The following is a 27,860-nucleotide window of genomic DNA, read 5'->3' as shown; positions in this document are numbered from 1 at the left end:
AGAAAAAACGTTTGTAGGCGCAAAGGGATCTACTGCACATTAATGGAGTACATATATATAATTCATATGTGAGACGCTTCTATTTGCATGCAATATTTCTAAAAGGTATTAGAAATATTGCATGCAAATAGAAGCGTCTCTATGTAAATAAGCACCCAAAACTGCAAGTCAGGATGTTTAAATACACTTCTATACATATATATATATACAGTATATATATATATATATATATATATATGTATATATGCACGTGTTGCTCGTGGAGACTGCCATCTTTACAAGCGTCTAAGCTTCCTCAAATAATTCAGCGTTACCAGAACGCTGGAAACGTTGGGACTTGCGTCATCCAAGCACTCAGCGAACACTCAGTGCCTCGCTTGGAAATGTTCTCTGAACATTCCAAGCGAGCTATGCATTTGCTTACTGAACGCGGCTTTAGACACATAAGATTGTGGACTTTAACTTAATAAAATAAAAGAACAAATGAAATCAGATATTAACAAATAAAACATCATGGATCCATGTAAAAACAAAATTAATAGAATGGCACTAATATGTTACAATGGTAAGATAAATGGGATTGCACTAATGTTTTACAATGGTTGGCAAATACATGTGGCAGTTACATCAGGATAAATAAAAATATAAATATATAATCAATTGCAAATGTCCAAAGTTAAAAATGTCCAAAGTTAAAAATGTCCAAAGTTAAAAAAGTCCAAAATGATATGTGAAAGTTCATCAAATAGGTAATCCTGTGATATGTGAAAAGTGAAAAATAAAATATAACTTGAAAAATATGTAACTATGAAAAATATGTCAAACACGTGATTAACAGTGAAAAAGGAAAAAGCAAAAAGGCAGTGAAAAAGCTCCAAAAAAAACCTCCAAAAAAAAATATCAAAAAATTCCAAGGAAAGGTTAAGTGATAATCCTATAAAAACAATGTTAATTTAGTGTAATAATCCGATAATACTAGTGAAAGATAAAATAAGAAGTGGTCCTGAATATAATTCTTCAATTAATACCTCAGGTTCATCAAATAAAAATCAATCAAGTGGTATTGGAATCCGGATTTTAGCCAAGGATCCTCAAAAAGTTATTCCTGGTAACCTAAAAGTGAAAAAACAATAACATAGCGCAATAAGGTTTAAAATAAACAATAAATAACTTAAATGAAGCTCACCATAAGATGTCAACGCATTTTGGCCCCTTATGTGGGCCTTTCTCAAGACTATGATATGGTATGGTGTGTTTGCTTCTTAAATACCTAAATGAGGCCAATCAACAGGTGGTTGTTTTGGGGCCAAAACTTGCGAAATCTGAACCGGAAGTGGTTCATGTGAACCGGAACTTAAATATCTCTTAGTGTATAAACATTCTATCCTTAAAAATATTCTATCCTTAAAAAATATATAAAAGGTATTAATATGTGTGTGCAGAACTCAGAGGTCCTTCTAGCTAGTAGTCTCTTATTTTCTGTTATTGGCAGTTTCGTGTGTATAAACGTATCTGTCCTAACTGCCTGTTAAATGGCACCAGAAGTGTTAATATAATAACATCCGGTATGGGCCCAATGTTGTTGAGACTATTGGGGGGGCAAAAGGAAGTATCTTACACACATCACATCCTTTTAGTCAATAGTTTCGATATGTGTTGGTCTCAACCTTTATTAATATGTCCCCGGAAGTAAAATATTGCGGCTGTCTTATGACAAGAGATGTCTCTCACATCTACGTCTCCCGGTTTAGACATATACATACCCCTTCTAATAATGTCTCACTGGATCTGGGAGTAGCATATACATATTTTCGTCGGATCGAAAAACCGGAAGTGACATATTCCTACCTCCTGTGTCGTAACACGCTACCGGAGATGTCAAAGTTCCCACTTCCGGTTTCTGTCTATCGGTGTATGTGAAAGAGCTTAACATCCTAATAATACTGGGCAATATTTCAGGATTGTTAAGTAATACCAACACAGAGGTTATATATATAAGGATATAAACTAGACGGGTGATCCTATGGTTAGTTAAATGAACATAAGAAATCATTCCGATAAACATCAATCATTAAAACAATGTAAAATATTAAAAAAGGGATATATGAGACAACCACATTAATAATATAACATGTTTGTGCAAATAAGCAAATCAACCCATGGGACAAATTTAACTTGAAAACATATATAAAAGAGGAAATGTGAGTGATTAAATGGTATATGAAAAAAGGTATATGGAAGACATCCACTTAATCAAAACATATTTGTGCAAATACATACTAATGCAACTAAGTGCATAAACAAAGCGAACATCATGGGACATAGTTACGTTTCAATAGAAACCAACATAGAACTGGAAAAAGAGGAGATAAATAAAATCAATGAATAATACAGAATCCTAAATCACTATCATTGTGACTATTAGATCTATTCTAGCCTAGCTAGTATGAAAATACATGCTACCTGTCAATGGATATAAATGTCACTAAGGTGATAAAGTGTTAGATACATACTCTGTAGGTTTAAAAATATAAAATAATATAAGACCTTTATAAAAATAGGGATAGAGTGTCTCTGGTGTTTATTTGAGGTGTAACAGATGTGTTAAATCCTCCTTATTATTCAATCCTCTAGGGTATAAACAGTAAAGGTCAAAAATCCATTTGGATTCAGAAGTCAGCAATTTCTTTTCAAAATCTCCACCTCTCCAATTAGGTGTTATTACTTGAATACCAAAGTAACTGAAATCTTTTTGTTTACCATGGTGCTGATTAGCAAAGTGTTTATAAAGTGGGGTTTCGGTGTTATTATGTTTGATCTGGAGCAGATGCTCACAGATCCTATCTCTCAAATATCTCAAAGTTTGGCCCACATATTGTAGCCCACAGCTACATTGAATAACGTATATGACTCCTTTGCTGCTGCACCTAATTAGATCTTTGATCTCGTATTTTGTTCCTGAGTTATGGGAGGTGAAATTTTTTATTTTAATCCCCCTTTTACATGCTTTACATGTGGTACAGGGAAAAAAGCCTTTGACATTCCTCCCAAAGACATCTTTAACTCCGGTTCACATGGACCACTTCCGGTTCAGATTTCGCAAGTTATGGCGCCAAAACAACCACCAGTTGATTGGCCACATTTAGGTATTTAAGAAGCAAACACACCATACCATATCATAGTCTTGAGAAAGGCCCACATAAGGGGTCGAAACGCATTGACATCTTATGGTGAGCTTCATTTCATTTATTTATTGTTTATTTTAAACTTTATTGCGCTATGTTATTGTTTTTTCACTTTTAGGTTACCAGGAATAACTTTTTGAGGATCCTTGGTTAAAATCCGGATTCCCATACCACTTGATTGATTTTTATTTGATGTACCTGAGGTATTAATTGAAGAATTATACTCAGGACCACTTCTTATTTTATCTTTCACTAGTATTATCAGATTATTACACTAAATTAACATTGTTTTTATTGGATTATCACTTAACCTTTCCTTGGAATTTTTTTATATATTTTTTTTTGGAGGGTTTTTTTGGAGCTTTTTCACTGCCTTTTTGCTTTTTCCTTTTTCACTGTTAATCACGTGTTTGAAATATTTTTCATAGTTACATATTTTTCAAGCTATATTTTATTTTTCACTTTTCACATATCACAGGATTAGCTATTTGATGAACTTTCACATATCATTTTGGACTTTTTTAACTTTGGACATTTTTAACTTTGGACATTTGCAATTGATTATATATTTATATTTTTATTTATCCTGATGTAACTGCCACATGTATTTGCCATCCATTGTAACACATTAGTGCAATCCCATTTATCTTACCATTGTAACATATTAGTGCCATTCTATTAATTTTGTTTTTACATGGATCCATGATGTTTTAATTGTTAATATCTGATATCATTTGTTGTTTTATTTTATTAAGTTAATGTTTTATTAAATAATACCTTTGCCTTGCCATCTTTTGGCGCTCCTAAGCATTTCTTTCTGTTTTAACTACCTCTCTTAGGGTCTGCTGGGGACCTTATTTTGCTTTTAGAGCCACAGGCTATTTTTTATCGTAGCGCTGGTAGATACATTTCTTTCCATAGTTCTCTCTCTCCCTAGCATTCTATCAGCAGCTGGATATTATCTTTAGGTTAGTTTCATACTATTTTAAGGTTCGTGTTTATCTGTCAGTTTCATAGGCAGATTATTTAGGCCTTTCATACTATTTCAAATCACATCATTCTTCAGTGGTTCTAGCATGTTGAATATAACTAGTTCCATGAGACAGGATATTGTCCTAGATGTTGATACAACTGCATGTACACATCACTCTAACGGTTCAGATAAAATAGATTACACGTCTATTTTTAAAAATTTTGAAAAATTACTTATTCAAGAAGTTAAATATAAGGCTGAAATTACATTTTTTTAAAAATGTCTAGAACTTAACATAATCCCCAAAGGGCTATTGATTAAGAAAGAGTGTGCATTCCAAACAGAAGACCCAGATTTTCAAATTAAAAATAATGAAGATGAACTAATTGGCCCTGATGGTCTATTATTAGAAACAAAAGAGATTCTAGACAAAAAAGAAAATTTGAATAATAAAATTACCAAAATCAGAGATGACATTATTAGTAAAAAGTCAAAGAAATTAAACAAAGAATTGGAGCTTATTAGAAGTGCTGAACAAATAGAAAAACACATCCAAGAAAACCAAGAAACAGAAAGCCCCCCAGATGAACAGGGAGGAAATAGACAATTAGATAATGAGGGCGACTGGATTAATGTCACACATAAAAGGAATAGACCTAATAAAAAAGCCCATTTTAAAAATAATAAGATGGGATACAAAAACTTACGGTCTAACCCACAACACCCCAGTCACACATTTGAAAATAGTGACTACATAGGGAGACAGGCTAGAACAGATCAGAGATTTTATGATAAAAGAGTCCAATGGAGAGGTAATTTCCCCTTTAGACAGAGGAACACTTGGGATGAAAATAGAGGATATGATACATATACCACTCCTAATTATAATACCCATTATAACAGAAACCAGATCCCACATACACCCAATCAAGGGGACTACTATCAGAGAGATTCAAGAGAGAATTTTTTATCTCCCTCATTTAACACTCATAAGGGACATAGACATAGACATTTTTATGGTTCTCAAAGAGATAATAGACACCACATGGACACATATGAAGGTGATCTATACACCCAAGGGAGATTGAATGGACCATATCAGTATTCGAATCCAAGACACTATTACCAACACAAGAGTAGAAATGACCATAACAGACAGTTCCAAAACCATTACAAACATCCCCAAAATACCAATAGGGATGTAGTACATAACAAAACATCAAATAATGGAACTTTCCCCTCTCCGAAGGAACGCACAAATCTAGGGAATATTACAGATGTGCAAGCATCTACCTCTGGGCATTCTACATCTTCCTCTGTTCCTTTTTTAGGGATAGGTCACTTAGTGACCAGAGAACCAGACAGAACATCAACAAAAAGAAAGAATTCAGGAACAGAAGAATTCCACACCCCAACCAAAGAAAAAAAACCCATAGAGGGAAAAGAGGGGGATGGAGAATAAAGAATAACAATAATATTAAGACTATACCTATACCTGAGAAACAAGTTATAATGAAAGGAATATATAATTTGAGTTCAGTAACACTTACAGAAAAAGAAAACTCTATTCTTAGTTATGGACTGTCCTTTGCTCCATCCAAAAGCCTTAACAAATTCAATACATTCATTAATGCTAAAGAATTTGTGAGGAAACTCACGCTAAAAAGACACTTCTTAAAAACACCGTTAGAATCCAACTCCCAAGCATTTGCCACGAATTACAGTGCCAGTCAAAATACAAAGATATATCAACACACTGATCTATGACCAAGATCAACTTTCTTTCCGATTGCCAGCAAAGGCAATGCTATAGAGACGTTTGAAACGATGGTATGTAACGAGATTAAAGGCATTAACCAAAATAGGTTGAAAAAATACAAACATAATCTGTCCAAGATACAACTACAACCAATAAGACACTAGAGAGAAACCACAGTCTGGTTATTAAACCAGCAGACAAAGGTGGCGGAATTGTCATTCTCAGTAAAGAAGGTTACGATTGTGAATGTGAGAGAATCCTATCCGATTCAGAAACGTATGAGATACTCAGATATAATCCAGTGGAAGGTTTTAAAAGAGAATTGGAAGAGATCTTGGGTGAGGCCAAGTCGAAAGGTATACTAAATGATAAGTAATATAGTTACCTGGGGAATAAACATCCTATTACCCCAGTCTTTTACTACCTACCCAAGATCCACAAATCTCTAACCAATCCACCGGGGCGACCTATCATTTCTGATATCGGCTCCCTGACGAGTAACTTATCAGAATACGTTGATAAGAACCTCCAAAAATACGTCACATCACTACCATCTTATCTGAGAGATTCGACCCAGGTTCTCAACATCTTAGATAACATTGAATGGGCAGAGAATTACATACTTGTCACATGTGATGTGACATCTTTGAACACTTGCATACCCCACAAGAGTGGTTTAGAAGCCGTAGAGTTCTTCCTAAACAAAGACGAGACGGTACCTACTACACAAAGAATTTTCATACTTGACAGCATACTATATATCCTTACTCATAATTATTTCCATAACAACGGGAAATATTACAGACAATTATGTGGAACAGCTATGGGGACCAGATTCGCGCCCAGCTATGCCAATTTATACATGGGGAGATGGGAACTCATATTCTGGGAGTCCTGTCCAGCGGGCGCGGATCTGGTCCTATACCATAGATATATAGATGACATCTTCATGATATGGAAATGTTCCATAGAAGATCTAAAACACACCATAAAAGTGATGAACAGTAATATCCACAATCTCAAATTCACGTATGAATACAGTAGCACTGAGATCACCTTCTTGGATCTGAAAATAGAGATCAAGAATTGACAATTAGAGACTTCCACATTTTTTAAAACTTTGGATTGCAATAATTACATCCACAGTGACAGTTGTCACCACATTAACTGGAAGCATAATATACCGAAGGGGCAACTTCTTAGACTTAAGAAGAATTGTTCAGACCCCATAAAATGGGAAGAACAAGCCCTAACCTTGAAAGCGAGGTTTTTAGAAAGAGGATATGAGGAGACTAGTCTTGAAACTGACATTCAAGAAGTGAGAAGTAGAAATAGAAAAGAACTCCTAACATATAAGGCCAAAACAAATAAGAACTTATGTGAAGGTGACACACTAATAGTCCCTTTTATCACAGAATATAGCGAGAACAGACGCATAATCGAAAAAATCATAGAGAAGCATTGGCCATTACTCAAAGACGATGAGATCATAGGAGAAAAAATTGAGCAACAAGCCAAGATTCCTCTATCGTAAAACTGACAATTGGAAAAATATACTATCTCCTAGTGTCCCTCGTAGGAAACACTTAAGGGTTAAAGATGTCTTTGGGAGGAATGTCAAAGGCTTTTTTCCCTGTACCACATGTAAAGCATGTAAAAGGGGGATTAAAATAAAAAATTTCACCTCCCATAACTCAGGAACAAAATACGAGATCAAAGATCTGATTAGGTCACGGTGCAGCAGCAAAGGAGTCATATACGTTATTCAATGTAGCTGTGGGCTACAATATGTGGGCCAAACTTCGAGATATTTGAGAGATAGGATCCGTGAGCATCTGCTCCAGATCAAACATAATAACACCAAAACCCCACTTTATAAACACTTTGCTACACAGCACCATGGTAAACAAAAAGATTTCAGTTACTTTGGTATTCAAGTAATAACACCTAATTGGAGAGGTGGAGATTTTGAAAAGAAATTGCTGACTTCTGAATCCAAATGGATTTTTGACCTTTACTGTTTATACCCTAGAGGATTGAATAATAAGGAGGATTTAGCACATCTGTTACACCTCAAACACCAGAGACACTCTATCCCTATTTTTATAAAGGTCTTATATTATTTTACATTTTTAAACCTACAGAGTATGTATCTAACACTTTATCACCTTAGTGACATTTATATCCATTGACAGGTAGCATGTATTTTCATACTAGCTAGGCTAGAATAGATCTAATAGTCACAATGATAGTGATTTAGGATTCTGTATTATTCATTGATTTTATTTATCTCCTCTTTTTCCAGTTCTATGTTGGTTTCTATTGAAACGTAACTATGTCCCATGATGTTCGCTTTGTTTATGCACTTAGTTGCATTAGTATGTATTTGCACAAATATGTTTTGATTAAGTGGATGTCTTCCATATCCCTTTTTTCATATACCATTTAATCACTCACATTTCCTCTTTTATATATGTTTTTAAGTTAAATTTGTCCCATGGGTTGATTTGCTTATTTGCACAAACATGTTATATTATTAATGTGGTTGTCTCATATATCCCTTTTTTAATATTTTACATTGTTATAATGATTGATGTTTATCGGAATGATTTCTTATGTTCATTTAACTAACCATAGGATCACCCGTCTAGTTTATATCCTTATATATATAACCTCTGTGTTGGTATTACTTAACAATCCTGAAATATTGCCCAGTATTATTAGGATGTTAAGCTCTTTCACATACACCGATAGACAGAAACCGGAAGTGGGAACTTTGACATCTCCGGTAGCGTGTTACGACACAGGAGGTAGGAATATGTCACTTCCGGTTTTTCGATCCAACGAAAATATGTATATGCTACTCCCAGATCCAGTGAGACATTATTAGAAGGGGTATGTATATGTCTAAACCGGGAGACGTAGATGTGAGAGACATCTCCTGTCATAAGACAGCCGCAATATTTTACTTCCGGTGACATATTAATAAAGGTTGAGATCAACACATATCGAAACTATTGACTAAAAGGATGTGATGTGTGTAAGATACTTCCTTTTGCCCCCCAATAGTCTCAACAACATTGGGCCCATACTGGATGTTATTATATTAACACTTCCGGTGCCATTTAACAGGCAGTTAGGACAGATACGTTTATACACACGAAACTGCCAATAACAGAAAATAAGAGACTACTAGCTAGAAGGACCTCTGAGTTCTGCACACACATATTAATACCTTTTATATATTTTTAAGGATAGAATATTTTTAAGGATAGAATGTTTATACACTAAGATATATTTTAGTTCCGGTTCACATGAACCACTTCCGGTTCAGATTTCGCAAGTTTTGGTGCCAAAACAACCACCAGTTGATTGGCCACATTTAGGTATTTAAAAAGCAAACACACCATACCATATCATAGTCTTGAGAAAGGCCCACATAAGGGGCCGGAACACGTTGACATCTTATGGTGAGCTTCATTTCAGTTATTTATTGTTTATTTTAAACTTTATTGCGCTATGTTATTGTTTTTTCACTTTTAGGTTACCAGGAATAACTTTTTGAGGATCCTTGGTTAAAATCCGGATTCCAATACCACTTGATTGATTTTTTATTTGATGTACCTGAGGTATTAATTGAAGAATTATATTCAGGACCACTTCTTATTTTATCTTTCACTAGTATTATCGGATTATTACACTAAATTAACATTGTTTTCATTGGATTATCACTTAACCTTTCCTTGGAATTTTTTTATATATTTTTTTGGAGGGGTTTTTTTGGAGCTTTTTCACTGCCTTTTTGCTTTTTCCTTTTTCACTGTTAATCACGTGTTTGACATATTTTTCATAGTTACATATTTTTCAAGTTATATTTTATTTTTCACTTTTCACATATCACAGGATTACCTATTTGATGAATTTTCACATATCATTTTGGACTTTTTTAACTTTGGACATTTTTAACTTTGGACATTTGCAATTGATTATATATTTATATTTTTATTTATCCTGATGTAACTGCCACATGTATTTGCCAACCGTTGTAACACATTAGTGCAATCCCATTTATCTTACCATTGTAACATATTAGTGCCATTCTATTAATTTTGTTTTTACATGGATCCATGATGTTTTAATTGTTAATATCTGATATCATTTGTTCTTTTATTTTATTAAGTTAATGTTTTATTAAATAATACCTTTGCCTTGCCATCTTTTGGCGCTTCTAAGCATTTCTTTCTGTTTTAACTACCTCTCTTAGGGTCTGCTGGGGACCTTATTTTGCTTTTAGGAGCCACAGGCTATTTTTTATCATAGCGCTGGTAGATACATTTCTTTCCTTTGTAATATATATATATATATATATATATATATATATATATATACACTCATGTGACAATAAATTCCTATTCATCTTATAGCCCTTAAACTATTTATACTTTAAAATCTGCAACATGCTTCTAGTGTTACTATATCTAAGACATTGACATCTATACGTGTATAACAAACAAAGAGTGTTCTTCTACTTATAATTCCCAAAACATATTCCATCTTATTTCTTGTGCTTTGTTGTTCATATAATATAATATAATAAAAAATATATATATACTTTATATATATATATATATATATATATATATATATATAAAACGTCCACAGAATGCAGGCACTCACTGGTCTTAGTAAAATATAACAATTTTATTTAGAAATCATTAAAATGACATAACGTTTCGGCACCAGTATGTGCCTTTGTCAAATGTCAGCATGTAGCCAAAAGAATATGCAGCACACTTAAAATCAATATGACACACAATTAAAAACATACCCCTTTTAAAGATGTGAGCAAGCTATTTGCCGCCATGCCGCCACTCGCGTCTTCCCATCCATGGCAATGACGTCACGTACGCACGCTACGTGCCTAGCGTGATGAAGCATGGCACGGCGTTGCCATAGCGACGTCGGATAGCCACACGCGTCAGAGTGGGGAGTGACTTAATCACGCATACAAATCACTATCAGGGACGTCTGTGTATAATTGTTGCTAATAGCAACCAAAACAATCCACAATGTGTATAGCGTGTTTAACGTTTGGACATAGCGGTCATAAACAAAACCATTAATAATGTTAGAAACATATTATTAAATGGCATATTGGAACATAATCTGATAGATGATTAGATCTAATGTATGATTTCTATATGCGAAAAACTGTCAAACTCGAAAAAAGAAGGAGGCCAATCAACGGGCCATCCTTAATAAGTGCCAGAATAGACAGTAAAAGGTATCAGCACCAGAAAAACATAGCACCTTGCCATTACATACATAATACAGATGAAGACAAGCGAAAACTATCACTATTAAGTTTGTCACTATTAAATTTATAGCCCCTGGTGCAAGACATTAGTAGATGTATTAAGAAACATAATCATATAAATATATGAACAATTGCATATATATTGTAGCATCATGCCACCCTGGGGTACAGATAGAAACTTTATTAGTGAATAGTGAGCTATCATTTAGGTATGTCCAGGGCAATGACTCTTCAGTGTGGTATTAATAGAATGGACTAAAGTCCAGTGAGGTGTTGAGGCCTTTAGGGACCAACATGTCCAACCTGTGGATCCATCTGCTTTCAAGCTGGAGCAGTCTATTGGCCCTATCACCCCCTCTTGGCATGGGGGGAACGTGGTCAATTAACATGGACCTAATGCTTGACACAGAGTGTTTCAAAGCCACGCAGTGGCGTGCCACTGGCTGATCTGATTCGCCAGACTTCAATGCAGCACGAATTGCACACCGATGGTTTGCCATCCTATCACGGAAGGGGGTAATCGTCTTACCCAGATATACACTGGAACAAGGGCAAATCAATATGTATATTACATAGTTACTCATGCAACTCAAGCGATGGTTTATCTTGTACCTCTTGTTTGAATGTGGGTGCTGAAACAAATTACCCCGAGTCATGCTATTGCATGTGGTGCAATTGCCACAAGGAAAACAACCCATTTTGGAGGTTTTAAGCCATGATTCCTTATGGTAGTGTTTAACAGGATCCGATTTTACTAGGTGGTCCCTGAGGTTTTTGGCTCTGCGATAGACCAATCTCGGAGGTGGCATGTTCCGAAAAGGTAGTGTTGGATCAGTCTCCACGACCGGCCAGTGTTTACGCACTGCTCCTGTCAACTTTTCATTACCAGGTGTGTAGGTGGTAATCAGGTTAAGCTGTTCGCGTTTGGCTTTGCTCTGTTCTTTGGGGCCATCCATACACAGCCTCTCTTGTGTCTTAATAATTTCAGCTCTGGCATACCCTCTGTTGCTCAATTTCTTGCCCATTTCCTCCAACTGAGTGGTCCGTAATGATAGCTCACTGTTGTTTCTCAGGACTCTGGTAAGCTGGGAAGTGATGACACCTTGTTTTTGGTGTGCAGGGTGGAAGCTTCTGGCATCTAATAAGGAGTTGCGGTCCGTGGGTTTAGTGTACAAGGATGTACTGAACCGCAACTTGCCTGATTCATCCACCTTGAACACATTCAAATCAAGAAAATGTACACAACTTAAATCATATTCAAGCTTGAAACGTATAGGAGACTCCATGAGATTCAAATGTGACACCCACTCACGCAGAGATGCTTCACTGCCCCTCCAGATGAGAAACACGTCATCAATGTAGCGTGTATAGTATTTCACCTTGGGGTTCTCAAAAGGCTTCATGAGTTCACGCTCATACCATGCCATTAAGATATTAGCGTAAGTGGGTGCCACATTCGAACCCATGGCAGTCCCTGAAATCTGTAAATAATAACTTTCCTCAAACTTAAAGTAATTTTTGTCCAGACAAAATGATAACAATGTGCAAAGGAATTCAATAGGTGGTCCAAGGTAATTAACATTACCTGTCACCATGGACCTGACAGCCTCCACCCCACCCGCGTGGGGAATCACCGTGTAGAGGCTGTCAACATCCATGGTGACCAGGATGTCATCATGTCAAAGATCAGAGTAATCTTTCAGGATTTTCAAAAGACTCGGTGAGTCCTGCAAATAAGCATCAGTATTCTTAACCACACTCTGAAGATGTGAGTCGATGTAGATGGCTATGTTGGTAAGTACAGACCCCCGGGCAGATACAATAGGCCTGCCCGGTGGGTTCACCAAGGTCTTATGGACCTTTGGGAGGAGGTATAATGTGGGCACAACCGGATGGTCAGTGGTGAGAAATGCATATTCCTTTTCACTCAAATGGCCAGCCATAAGACCATTTTGAAGGAAGGAATCGATGATAGACTTGTAGATAGAGGTAGGGTTACTTTTTAGTTTGACATAAGTATTCACATCGGCCAGTTGTCTAAGAGCCTCCTTTCGGTAGTCAGTGTAATCAAGGATAACTATAGAACCCCCCTTATCCGCGGGGCGGATGATAATTGAGGTGTCATTACCTAATTCAGTAAGAGCCTTTTGCTCAGCTAACGTAAGATTAGAATATAAACGTGTGGGAGTGTTTTCTACCAAATTGCTGGTTAGTACCCTCGTGTAGCTCCTAATTGATGTATGTGTATTAGGAGGCTCAAACGTAGATTTTTTCTTAAAACCCTCACTGTGAGGGATCTGTTCTCTAAAGTGATCCTTTAACTTAAGTTGGCGTTGGAATCTGTGGATATCGACTAGTTGTTCAAATTTATCTGGTTTTGGGGTGGGAATAAATGACAATCCATGATTAAGTAAAGACCGTTCAGCACCACTGAGTGGTCTACTACTTAGATTGAATATAACATCTATTTCTTGCGAATCTGTTTTAGATTTTGATTTATGCCCCCCTCGCCTGGTTTTGCATTTTTTTGCCCTCTTTTGTTTTGGGGCATTGGTGGGGGTTTCACAGTTGAGCGAGTACTCACCCCTAAAAAATGTTCAGATTGATTAACTTGTGCAGGGGTGTGATCATTACTAACACTGGCCTCAGTGCCAGAGGAATCACCCCCACTGCTATCTACAATACTTAATGTATTTCTAGATCTAAGATTCCTACGCCGTCTATATGTGCCATCCTCTTTACCATATAGCCATCTATATACCCTCCTTTCTCTATAATCATTCTCAACATTATTGAGTTTCTTGTTTTTGAAATTAATCAAATCAGTACGATACTTATTTACAAGGCCATCGAGTTTAGTGACCCACTCCTGGCTAGTATCATTAGTCAGAATGTGGATGCTCTGCTCTTTGATGGTGTCCAATTCAGCCTTGATTTTTACTCCTAATCTGGTGACTTCCTCGATCACTAAGAGGATCAAGTTATAGGAGCATTTATTTAATATTGAACACCACCTTTTACAGAACTCCACATTCTGCCTACCCAGGGTCGGTATATTTTTAACACGAAAACCCCTGGGAATTAATTTTTTCCTAAAATAACTAGAAAGAAAAACAGCGTGTAGATGGTAATAAATTTCTTTTCTACGCAGATTAAGCATTCTATGATACACATTAATTGGTGTCTCACCACCCAGCTCACTCAGGTCCTCAGGGATAAGAATCCTATCCGCGTCTTCATCTGTGAATGCTAAAGGATCCGTATTGAAATCATCATCCAGCTGAGAATATTCAGGTATGCCAGCAGCCTCAGCCATCATCAGTATAGGGGTAAATGTAAAAACAAAATGATTACTCCAAGAGCATCAACAGGATAGTAAGCATGTGATACCAAAGCAAAGTCCACTAGATATAGTGTATAAATAATAGGAGTGCTTAATCCCTAATGCCAAAAGCCAATGTTAGCTCACTATTCACTAATAAAGTTTCAATCTGTACCCCAGGGTGGCATGATGCTACAATATATATGCAATTGTTCATATATTTATATGATTATGTTTCTTAATACATCTACTAATGTCTTGCACCAGGGGCTATAAATTTAATAGTGACAAACTTAATAGTGATAGTTTTCGCTTGTCTTCATCTGTATTATGTATGTAATGGCAAGGTGCTATGTTTTTCTGGTGCTGATACTTTTTACTGTCTATTCTGGCACTTATTAAGGATGGCCCGTTGATTGGCCTCCTTCTTTTTTCGAGTTTGACAGTTTTTCGCATATAGAAATCATACATTAGATCTAATCATCTATCAGATTATGTTCCAATATGCCATTTAATAATATGTTTCTAACATTATTAATGGTTTTGTTTATGACCGCTATGTCCAAACGTTAAACACGCTATACACATTGTGGATTGTTTTGGTTGCTGTTAGCAACAATTATACACAGACGTCCCTGATAGTGATTTGTATGCGTGATTAAGTCACTCCCCACTCTGACGCGTGTGGCTATCCGACGTCGCTATGGCAACGCCGTGCCATGCTTCATCACGCTAGGCACGTAGCGTGCGTACGTGACGTCATTGCCATGGATGGGAAGACGCGAGTGGCGGCATGGCGGCAAATAGCTTGCTCACATCTTTTAAAGGGGTATGTTTTTAATTGTGTGTCATATTGATTTTAAGTGTGCTGCATATTCTTTTGGCTACATGCTGACATTTGACGAAGGCACATACTGGTGCCGAAACGTTATGTCATTTTAATGATTTCTAAATAAAATTGTTATATTTTACTAAGACCAGTGAGTGCCTGCATTCTGTGGACGTTTTGGATTATTTACAGCAGAGCACCGTGGCACTTAACAAGTGGTGAAATTGTGCTTTCCCTCTAAGGAACTGTACATTGGCTTTTGGCATTAGGGATTAAGCACTCCTATTATTTATACACTATATCTAGTGGACTTTGCTTTGGTATCACACGCTTACTATCCTGTTGATGCTCTTGGAGTAATCATTTTGTTTTTACATTTACCCCTATACTGATGATGGCTGAGGCTGCTGGCATACCTGAATATTCTCAGCTGGATGATGATTTCAATACGGATCCTTTAGCATTCACAGATGAAGACGCGGATAGGATTCTTATCCCTGAGGACCTGAGTGAGCTGGGTGGTGAGACACCAATTAATGTGTATCATAGAATGCTTAATCTGCGTAGAAAAGAAATTGATTACCATCTACACGCTGTTTTTCTTTCTAGTTATTTTAGGAAAAAATTAATTCCCAGGGGTTTTCGTGTTAAAAATATACTGACCCTGGGTAGGCAGAATGTGGAGTTCTGTAAAAGGTGGTGTTCAATATTAAATAAATGCTCCTATGACTTGATCCTCTTAGTGATCGAGGAAGTCACCAGATTAGGAGTAAAAATCAAGGCTGAATTGGACACCATCAAAGAGCAGAGCATCCACATTCTGACTAATGATACTAGCCAGGAGTGGGTCACTAAACTCGATGGCCTTGTAAATAAGTATTGTACTGATTTGATTAATTTCAAAAACAAGAAACTCAATAATGTTGAGAATGATTATAGAGAAAGGAGGGTATATAGATGGCTATATGGTAAAGAGGATGGCACATATAGACGGCGTAGGAATCTTAGATCTAGAAATACATTAAGTATTGTAGATAGCAGTGGGGGTGATTCCTCTGGCACTGAGGCCAGTGTTAGTAATGATCACACCCCTGCACAAGTTAATTAATCTGAACATTTTTTTAGGGGTGAGTACTCGCTCAACTGTGAAACCCCCACCAATGCCCCAAAACAAAAGAGGGCAAAAAAATGCAAAACCAGGCGAGGGGGGCATAAATCAAAATCTAAAACAGATTCACAAGAAATAGATGTTATATTCAATCTAAGTAGTAGACCACTCAGTGGTGCTGAACGGTCTTTACTTAATCATGGATTGTCATTTATTCCCACCCCAAAACCAGATAAATTTGAACAACTAGTCGATATCTGTTAGGTGTCCCCTTCAGGGGGTAAGTGTCAATGCAGGCCAAAGCCTGGGGCCTAGTGTACCACCTGAGGCATATGTAGATTATCTGATAAGGGCCCCTTAGAATGACTCAGACCACGCCTATTCTCTAAGGATGGCCCGTTGATTGACCTCCTTCTTTTTTCGAGTTTGACAGTTTTTCGCATATAGAAATCATACATTAGATCTAATCATCTATCAGATTATGTTCCAATATGCCATTTAATAATATGTCTCTAACATTATTAATGGTTTTGTTTATGACCGCTATGTCCAAACGTTAAACACGATATACACATTGTGGATTGTTTTGGTTGCTGTTAGCAACAATTATACACAGACGTCCCTGATAGTGATTTGTATGCGTGATTAAGTCACTCCCCACTCTGACGCGTGTGGCTATCCGACGTCGCTATGGCAACTCCGTGCCATGCGTCATCACGCTAGGCACGTAGTGTGCGTACGTGACGTCATTGCCATGGATGGGAAGATGCGAGTGGCGGCATGGCGGCAAATAGCTTGCTCACATCTTTAAAAGGGGTATGTTTTTAATTGTGTGTCATATTGATTTTAAGTGTGCTGCATATTCTTTTGGCTACATGCTGACATTTGACAAAGGCACATACTGGTGCCGAAACGTTATGTCATTTTAATGATTTCTAAATAAAATTGTTATATTTTACTAAGACCAGTGAGTGCCTGCATTCTGTGGACGTTTTGGATTATTTACAGCAGAGCACCGTGGCACTTAACAAGTGGTGAGATTGTGCTTTCCCTCTAAGGAACTATATATATATATATATATATATATATATATATATATATATATATATATATATATATATATATATAAAAACAGTCAATTTGTGAATCCGCCCTCCTGGGGTCAACTACCCAGTTGTTCCTTGTAAATATAATTACTCCAACGAAAACAGAAACAAACCAGGATTTCTTCAAATGCAAAAGTCAAGTTTATTGACGTTTTGGGGACTTGTGCTCCCTTTCTTCAGAACAACAGTGTATACACACAAATGTGCTTAAATACAGTGAACATAACAAACAGTTACCTCCCTTTGCCTGTCAAAAAAGCGCCAAAAATTACATCATATCCGGTATAGCAAACAATGAACCCGGAAGTTAACAATCATCACTTAATCATAAAATACCAAATTAACTATATTTTGTATATAATCATTCCCTTGAGCAGTTTAACATCATGTTAGTCAGTGTGCCAGTGTTGCATATCTCATAATTTAGTGCGCAAACTTATCGTGATACTATAATATCTACTACACCTGTCTGGAAAACCGGAAATTACATCACATCTGGTTCTGGTTCTACCGGAAATCCAAACTATTTGACGTCACTTCCGGAATATTTACACTACACTGTGCATATGTTTATTGGTGTGAAAAACATAAACATCCAAGCTTTACCAGGATGGTGTATATCAAGTACAAGTGACCAAACTTAACTAGAAAATAAACATATGTGTAAGTATACATCACAATTGACAAACATAACACAATAGTGAAAAGAATTCAATTAAAATAGAGGATGGACAGCAGGATTCAATGTAAACACTTGTGTGTACAAAAACATAGAAATATATAGGGCAAAACAATCTGCTGGGCAACTATCATACAGCAATACAATATTGGCAACACCAAGTAGGTTTGGTAAAATTGACAACTATTTTGCATAGTTAACAGTGACCACATAACTCCTCATAGTACCTCAACAAGGGATATAGTGGAGGCATTTATCGCAGATGACCACTAGTATGCCACATAGAGGGAACCACCTATCAAGGTCTAGGGGGTAATCAAGGAGATAACGTGAACAACACGTAATCCACGCCATCCCAAGATATCACCAACGACTGTGGTGAAAGGTAGAATCCCGTCAACAGGCGGAAGACCACCCACACCCAGTCCCCATCCACAACCCGCTGGTATCCCAAGTAAGAGGACACTAAGCCACATTACGATAATGCTCCAAAATCAGGTAGTGAGTTTAGTCCCTTGGGGTGTATAGTGTCCAGTCAGAACATCCATTCTGCTTCTCTCTTAAGGAGCAGCCTATTCCTGCCCCCACCTCGAGGTAATATGGGTCGATGAGAATAATTTTAATGGCAGCTGTTGGATGTTTTGCCACTAGCCAATTATGAGCCACTGGTTGGTCAGAATCCCCTTTTTTATGGCCAATCTGATTGCGACTCAATGGTTAGCCATTCTTTCACGGATAGTTCCTTGCGTCTTCCCTACATAATGTAGCCCACATGGACAAATAATCATGTATATAACGTGTCGTGGTGCATGTAATAGCGTGATTGATGGTATATTTTTGATTGCCATGCGGATGGTTGAATTTCTTGGTGGCTATTATGGCGTTGCATGTTGTGCAATTGGGGCGCCAATAGCATCCTTTACGTATGGTTCTTTGATCCTCTTTTGTGTAACATCTAGTTGGGTCTGAAATAACCAACAGATCTCTTAAATTGGTATTGCGTCTGTATCCCATAATAGGGCGTGTGTCCTTAGCAAATTTAAGTTTTGGATCCAAGAGTAGAATATGCCAGTGTTCTCTAATGGATTGTCCAACTTCAGAGGTATTGGGGGCATAGGTTGTTGTAAAAATAATGTTACTGTCAGAGTTTGACTGCTTCTTTTTCTTGTGTAGTAATATTGCTTGTGTGGCATTCTTTGTTTGTTCTTTTACCGCTTCCAAGACTGTGGATGAGTATCCTCTTTGGGAAATTTTTCTTGCATCTCCCGTACCTGTGACTCCCCATTCTCTCTGCTAGAGTTGTTTCTAATGGCTATAATGTATTGCGATTTAATAATGCCTTTAACAAGGGAAGGGGCGTGGCAACTGTTAGACATCAGCAGGGAGTTACGGTCCGTGGGTTTGGAGTACAAAGTTGTCTCCAATCCCATTCGTCCTTCAGTGATTAGTAAGTCCAGAAATTCAATCTGATGTACACTAAATGACATCTTAAACCTGACAGTAGTGTCAGTACTATTGAATTCCTGGAACCGTGCAAACTCTCAGGACTCTCCCTCCAAATCAACAAAATTTCATCGATGTACCTCCTGTAAAATATTACCTGAGGTACATCTTTAGACCATAGATAGCGATTTTCAAAACCTGCAATAAATAAATTGGCATACGATGGGGCCATGTTTGATCCCATCGCAGTGCCTGCTAGTTGGTGAAAAAAGGATTTCTCAAACTTAAAATAGTTTTTAATTAGACAAAACTCAGCCAATTGTACCACAAATTCGATGGGTGGGCCTACATACTTATCAGAGGCCACTAGAAGCTCCCTCATGATGTCAAGACCAACTCTATGGGGAATAATGGTATAAAGACTATTAACATCTAATACTACCAGTAAATCCTTCTCCTCTATTTTGACCTCCTTCAAAAGTCTCAGTAATTCACTTGAATCCAGTAAAAAAGCTTTACTATCCTGCACAACCGGTTGTAACAGAAAGTCCACATACTGTGCTATCGGTTGTAATAGTGAATCACGAGAAGAAACAATTGGACTGCCTTGTGGCTTATCCAGGGTTTTATGTATTTTGGGAATTGTATATAAAATTGGAATCATAGGAGAGCTGGTAATCATTTGTTTACCTATTGATTCCGTCAAATAGCCTTGCAAAACTCCAAAACCAACCAAAACCTCCAATTGTTTCTTAAATTTGTCAGTCGGATCAAAGGTTAGTTTCTCATATGTATCGGGGTCATTTAGTTGCAACATGATGTCATCACGATAGTCAACGTAATCAAGCAGGACAATAGCTCTGCCTTTATCCGCAGGGCAGATGACTATCATATTATCCTCTTGTAGACTCCTGATGGCTTCACGTTGATTTCTAGTCAGGTTATCCCTCCATCTGATTTTGGGAAATCTATCAAGTTCCTGTTCTTGAACCATTTTAACAAATGTTTTGATAAAGGGGCTACAGTTGACAGGGTCAAACTTAGTTTCTCATCCTGAAATGTGAAATCCCCTTCCAACCGTTCTCTCATGGTGTTGGAAGAATTCTTTCACCTTCAGTTGTCTAAAAAACCTGTTCATATCAACCATAAAGTCAAGTTCACTCATTCTCTTATTGGGGACAAAAGAAAGGCCTTTATTCAACAGGCTAATTTCATGTTCATTGAGAATATGTGAACTTAAGTTAATGATAATATTACTATCCTCAGTTATCTTCCCCTGCGTGGAGGTCTGTGACCGACTCTTCTGCATCCTGAGAAGTGGTCATTTCCGCCTCCTCCCCCCTGAGATCGGGTTTGTACCCCTAAAAAAGGTCTATTGTCACTATTGGTCCTACGGTTGAAGGTGTGTGTCTCAGGGCTATCAATATCCCTAGCAGTGGTTTCCCTTTCTGTGTTAGACGAATCTACCCCACTAGAATCTACTGTATCAAATGTGACCCGTCTGGTCCTATTCCTTCTCTGTGGTCGTCCCTCACTCGAATTGGTGAGCCACCTATATACCCGACCTTTCTCGTAATCAGATTTCACAGTGTAAAGTTTTCTATTTTTGAATATTTGAATATTATTAGCTCATTCTTGTAAGTCTGCTATGTTGATCCCGGTGGCGCGGAGCGGGCCCATCCTGAAGATATCCGGAACAGAGCATCCTCTTCATACGGTCGCCGCCGTACACTGAATCTTCAATGCAAAGTACGTGATCCAAGATGGCGTCCCTTGCATTCCTAATGGATGAAAAATTTGAATCAGCTAATAGGAATTAGAGCTGCTAAAATCCTATTGGCTGTTCAAATCAGCCAATAGGATTTAAGCAGCTCTAATTCTATTGGATGATTAATCAGCCAATAGAATGAGAGCTGCTTCAATCCTATTGGCTGATTTGAACAGCCAATAGGATTGAAGCAGCTCTCATTCTATTGACTGATTCATCATCCAATAGAATTAGAGCTGCTTAAATCCTATTGGCTGATTAAATCAGCCAATAGGATTTAATCAGCTATAATTGTAATTCTATTTTTGCTTGCACGCTAACCCGCAGAGCACAAAAAACAAAGTTAGAATATTGCGTGTCCATTCACATATTCCCCAATAAAAGTCAATGGATCAAAAAAGTGGAAAATAAACACCCTACTCACTCGCAAACCCTATTGCATAGTCTCATGTGTGCTAACCCGATATAAAAATATGAATATATCATAATCCAATGTTTTTCACATAGAAGAATAAGTTTTATTTATTCATAAATAAATATTTATATATATACTCACCGACCGCTTTATTAAGTACACAAGTTCAGTTGTTTGGTAACACAAATTTGCTAATCAGCCAATCAAATTGCAGCAACTCAATGCATTTAGTCATCTATGAAACTCCAAAAGAAAGGGTGCTCCAGCCTTGGCAATTTGATATAAAAGACCTTTATTGTGCCATGGTCCACAAAATAACGTTTTAGACCTACATTAGGTCCTTAGCCATTTAGGCATCTAGACGTGGAGAAGACGACTTGCTGAAGTTCAAACCGAGCATCAGAATAGGGAAGAAAGGAGATGACGTAATGTGCCATGGTTGTTGGTGCCAGACGTGCTTAAAAAACTGCTGATCTACTGGGATCTACTGGGATTTTCATGCACAACCATCTCTAGGGTTTACAGAGAATGGTCCGAAAAAGAGAAAATATCCAGTGAGCGGCACTTGTGTGGGCAATAATGAAGGAAACAGGAAAAAAGAGGGGCGCCTCATGTGTGTATCAGTATATTCATATAGTGTCAATTAGATTAAGTAAGCCAAATGGGTACTCACATTTGGCCGGAGTACACTTATGTACTGGTATAATAAATAAATCTGTTCTATGAGTATTGGTTTAGGTATATGGTTACATTATTTATTATAGTTAGTTACTAATTAAGCTTTGATCAACTATAATAAATAAATCTATTCTATGAGTATTGGTTTAGGTATACGGTTATATTATTTATTATAGTTAGTTACTAATTTAGCTTTGATCATATCACATTATAGTATTCACCCTACGTCACCATTTTTAATAATATTATTTACACATGTAACATTTTATATTATTATAGACATTATTATTATCACATTTAGCACATGTTATACAGCACATTAATAGAATGCATTTTAACACTAACAGTTAGAATACTATTTAAGGTATATATTACACTACACCTCATAGATGGGGCACAATTAATGCTCACTGAGGGGATATTGATAAGGGTATGCACTGTATGTTGTTATGGTCTAGAATTGATAGCATCCAGTATACAAGATTTTTCATTACTTTGTATCACGTATATATATATAATTTTATTATTATCTAATCTGGTTCACTATTCACGTTGGTTTATCATGCTCATAAAGGAGGAACTTTAAGAACAAACAGAGCTGATGATAATTATATGGGTATTTTAAAGTTGTTGATGGCACTGATGCTTTCGATATAATATCACTACTAACCATATTAACCAATAGGTATAGTATGTCTCAGTTGACACATTATATACATCAACTAATACGCGATAATATACCACACCCACTAGCGAGTGTCATCACTCGAAGGCCAATCAGCATCTATTAGATACGAATAATATCCGTAGTTAAGATTACGGTATTACACATAGTAAGAAACTAGTTTCAATAGGTTACAATATATCGTGACGTTCAACTGACACGCCTTATGCCATATTATTGGTTGATTAGAGGGTGTGTTAGTAACTTGCAACACAATAATTGGTCTAATATCGTCAACAAGAATCACTCACATTTGTGAAGTTATAATCGGCAGTGCTTATACAAATGCACTATTCTAGCCTTGTGGAAATGATCCTATATAATTGGCCACATAATAATTATCTAATATTACCTATAATTATCATTTTCTGCACACATCAAGTGTATAAGTGAAATTTTATACAATTGATGTACCACATAAGGATTATAAAAAGATTGTAAGTAGTATATAGGGGTTAAATAAGGGAATCATTACAAATTCCATCTAACATACTTCCATTAGGTTATTAATTACTGTTTTGTGAGATTTAGGGAGAGAAGTTGTGAGAGATATAATGTACCCTCATATAATATTGCAAATTCATTTAAATGATACATTGACCTACTAGAGGATAAGAAATTGTTCTTGTGATAATAATTATTTATGCATTATGGTGGCTATGTATAGATCATAATATGAAGTGGAATATCATCATTGTGATTGTTGTATGAAATATAGGTTTATTATGTATATTGCTGCTGTTCTTACTGTTTTTATTGTTATTGGTTTTAAATATTTGATTTGTTTGCCCTGTATTTACTTTATATTACAAGTCCTGCATTTTTTGTTAATTGATCAATTTGAATGGATATGTTTTTATACGCCCATTGTGGGAGTATTTTAGCTCATGATTGGCTAAGTTTTAGTTTAAATAAATGGTCAGTTGGAAGGTGTATTATGCCTGATGAAACAGCCCATGCTGGGGCTGAGAAACGTGTTGCATAGTCTGTAACCATAGTTTGTTACTGTTTAACATTTTGTTTTTAATAAACTAACTTGTTATACAAGCTCTGGTTTTCACCTTCTTGAGCAGTGAATATTATTGCTGCTAATGACCTACTAATCACAATGAATGTGGCAGGATCCCCCTGCATTCATCATCCTGTGCCTGGAGAGGATTAGCTGGTACACCTGAAATCACCAGCCTGCATCTACCAGTACATAAGTGTACTCGGGCCAAATGTGAGTACCCATTTGGCTTAGTTAATCTGATTGACACTATATGAATATACTAATACACACATGAGGCGCCCCTCTTTTTTCCTGTTTCCTTCATAGTCGCTCCCGGATTAATCTGTGAGGAGGAGAGCAGCCTATATCCTATGTGTCTCACCACCTGAGCCTGATTATTGCATCATTTTGGATACATTGTATCTTTCTAATAAGACTTTCCACTGGGACTTCCATACCTATCGCCATTTTAATATATGGTTTGCTATACATGTCATATTAACATCTGTTACATGTTCTAAAATCATTTGTTTTAATCATAGGCATATGATTTTATTATTGTTGTACACTATATTATAGAGCGCCCCCTTATTTATCTTTTTGTATATTTAGTGTGGGCAATAATGCCTTGTTGATGTCAGAGGTCAGAGGAGACTGGGCAGAGTTGTTCAAGATGATAGAAAGGCAACAGTAATGTGGGGGATATTTTCTTGGCACACTTTGGGCCCCTTTGTACCAATTGAGCATTGTTTAAACCCCACGTCCTACCTGAGTATTGCTGCTGACCATGTCCATCCTTTTATGACTACAGTGTACCCATCTTCTGATGGCTACTTCCAGCAGGATAATGCACCATGTCACAAAGCTCAAATCATCTCATACTGTTTTCTTGAACATGACAATGGGTTCACTGTACTCCAATGGCCTCCACAGTCACCAGATCTCAATCCAATAGAGCACCTTTGGGATGTGGTGGAACAAGAGATTTGCAGCCAACAAATCTGCAGCAACTGCAAGATACTATCATGTAAATATGGACTAAAATCTCTGAGGAATGTTTCCAACACCTTGTTGAATCTAAGCCATGAAGATTTAAGGCAGTTCTGAAGGCAAAAGGGGGTCCAACCTGGTACTAGCAAGGTGTACCTAATAAAGTGGCCGGTTAGTGTATATATGACGGTGTTTTGGTACAATATATATGTATACCTAGATATATAGATGATTGTATATAGGTATAGATATGTACAGATATATATAGGAACATCTATTTAAAAATACATATTCTGCTATGTGCAGAACATTGGAATGTAACATATTTAAAGTAAATACATAGTTTAAACCTTTATTGAAAAATGAATATTACATAAATATGTTTTTACGTATTTTCATCTACTTAACTGCAAAGGGCTCCGATGCACTTATATATATATGTCTATATATGTGTACATATGTATTTATGTGTGTAAATATGTCTGTAAATACATATATACACATATAAATACATAACAACATATGTACACATAAATAGACGTATATATATACAGTATATATATATACAGTATATATATATATATATATATATACTGTATATATATATATACATCTCTAGACATGTATATATATATGTATCTCTATGTTAAAGCTCTATGAAGCCTTTTGTTTTCTAATACCTGAGACCTGACATCTTTGAGTCCTTATAACATTTGTCTGCAATATTGTTTTTAAATACTTTTTATTAGATGGAGTTATTATGAGTGTAAGCGTACTTTGTAATGTATTTTTGATGTGTTTTGTGACACGTTTTTGTTTTTGTAAAATAGTTAAACAGAGCTCTGAGGACGCAGTAGTCATTCTAGTGTAAATTGTGATTGCGCTCAAGCGATCACGTTTACTTTCAACTCGTAATACCAGCGGTAAATCTGACAAGCACAAACCCCCGCAATAAACCTTGTGCGCTAATGTTAGTGCTCCACTCATAATCTGGCCCTTTATCAGGATGATGCAGTGCTGAAATCTAGATTCCTAAGTATCCTTTTACAATAATGTTATGGTTGAGAATCTCTGGTAGTTTTAGGAGTTAAGATTAGAGTAAGGGCTGGGATTAGGAAATGTAGTTAGGACATAGGTTACATTTAATGCCTTGTTAGGCAGAATCACCTACAGCTTATTGTAATTCAATGCTTTGCAGCCCTCTTCAACATCCAAGGGGTTTGACTTCTTAGTAGCAACGTATGTACAGGTGACTTTATTGAGGCTTCATTGGGCTGTGCTACTGTGTTATGACAGTTGCATTATTGCCCCCTCAACTAACAATTTATCAAAACTGAAACCATTTTTAAAACTATATATATATGTATATGTATATATATATATATATATATATATATATATATATATATAAATACAGTATATATATATAAATACAGTATATATATATATATATATATATATATATATATATATATATATATATATATATATATATATATATAAAAAATATTTTCAACCTGGGAGCAGTGCTTGGCAGAAATACGCATGGTGGAAACTGTGACAAGACTACTGACACAAAACTTGTTTGAACAAGTGGACCTCCCACAGATTTCTAATCTATGTGAAGTAAGGTGCTTTCCAAATATTTGTGTTTGTTGTGAAAAGCATTTAGGATGGAGACATAAAGTTATCTAATTTACACCTAAATTAAAAGTTATGCGCTAAACCCAGAGCGTAAATAGCGCTAAATATTTAGCGATACTGCACTTTCCATAGCGTTGCCATTACATGTTACAGTAAACCCTTCTTGTGTTGTGCGTTATGGTGCGTTAAGCTCTATACCGCACAAAAGCCAAGGCCTGACTTGATGTGGGCGTGGCAAAATGTACGTCGAGACAATACGCAACAGGATTACGTCATAGTGAAGGGCGGTCTGGTATCTGTAAGGATTTTGGCTATTATACGGATACACTGTTTCAATCTGTTGCCATCCTGCTCACAGACTAAGTGAAGTTTGTAAATTGTAACATTTTTGCACTGTAGCCCTGAATGACTGTGTTATCCAGGTTGCATTTTTAATTTAGATATGTTTTAAAGTTTTTAATAAATAATTTTTTTGGAAGCGGTTCCGGAATCATACAGTGTGGCTTTACCTGACAGCCAAAGATCAGTTCTGCCTTCTAAGTGGAGCTTATGAGCTTAGGGGTTAATTGGTTTTATCATGCATTTGCGATGCGGGGGATGGTGGTTTAGGGGTTAATAGTGTAGTTTATGGGTGTTTAGTGTACTTTGTAACATTTTTGTTATGAGTTTTGTGAAACATTTTTGTTTTGCAAAATACATAACCACTGGTCTTTGATCGCAGAATAGATTGTTGCAGTATAAGCTATAACGCTAGTCGGACTGCACAACTTGTAATACAGGCTCAATGCAAATTCCAGACTCAAAAGCCTTTTTTGAGTGGGGAATGGAGAGTTGTGGTACAGGCTAAAAGGCTAGCAGTATAGCCGTATCGCCGCGACTTGTAATACGGAAGACCTGAAATTCCACGCGCAAATTCAAATTCAGCGTAT

The sequence above is a fragment of the Bombina bombina genome, chromosome 2 (genome assembly GCF_027579735.1).
Source record: "Bombina bombina isolate aBomBom1 chromosome 2, aBomBom1.pri, whole genome shotgun sequence".
Taxonomy (NCBI): Eukaryota; Metazoa; Chordata; class Amphibia; order Anura; family Bombinatoridae; genus Bombina; species Bombina bombina.
Note: the sequence above shows the minus strand (reverse complement) of the source record.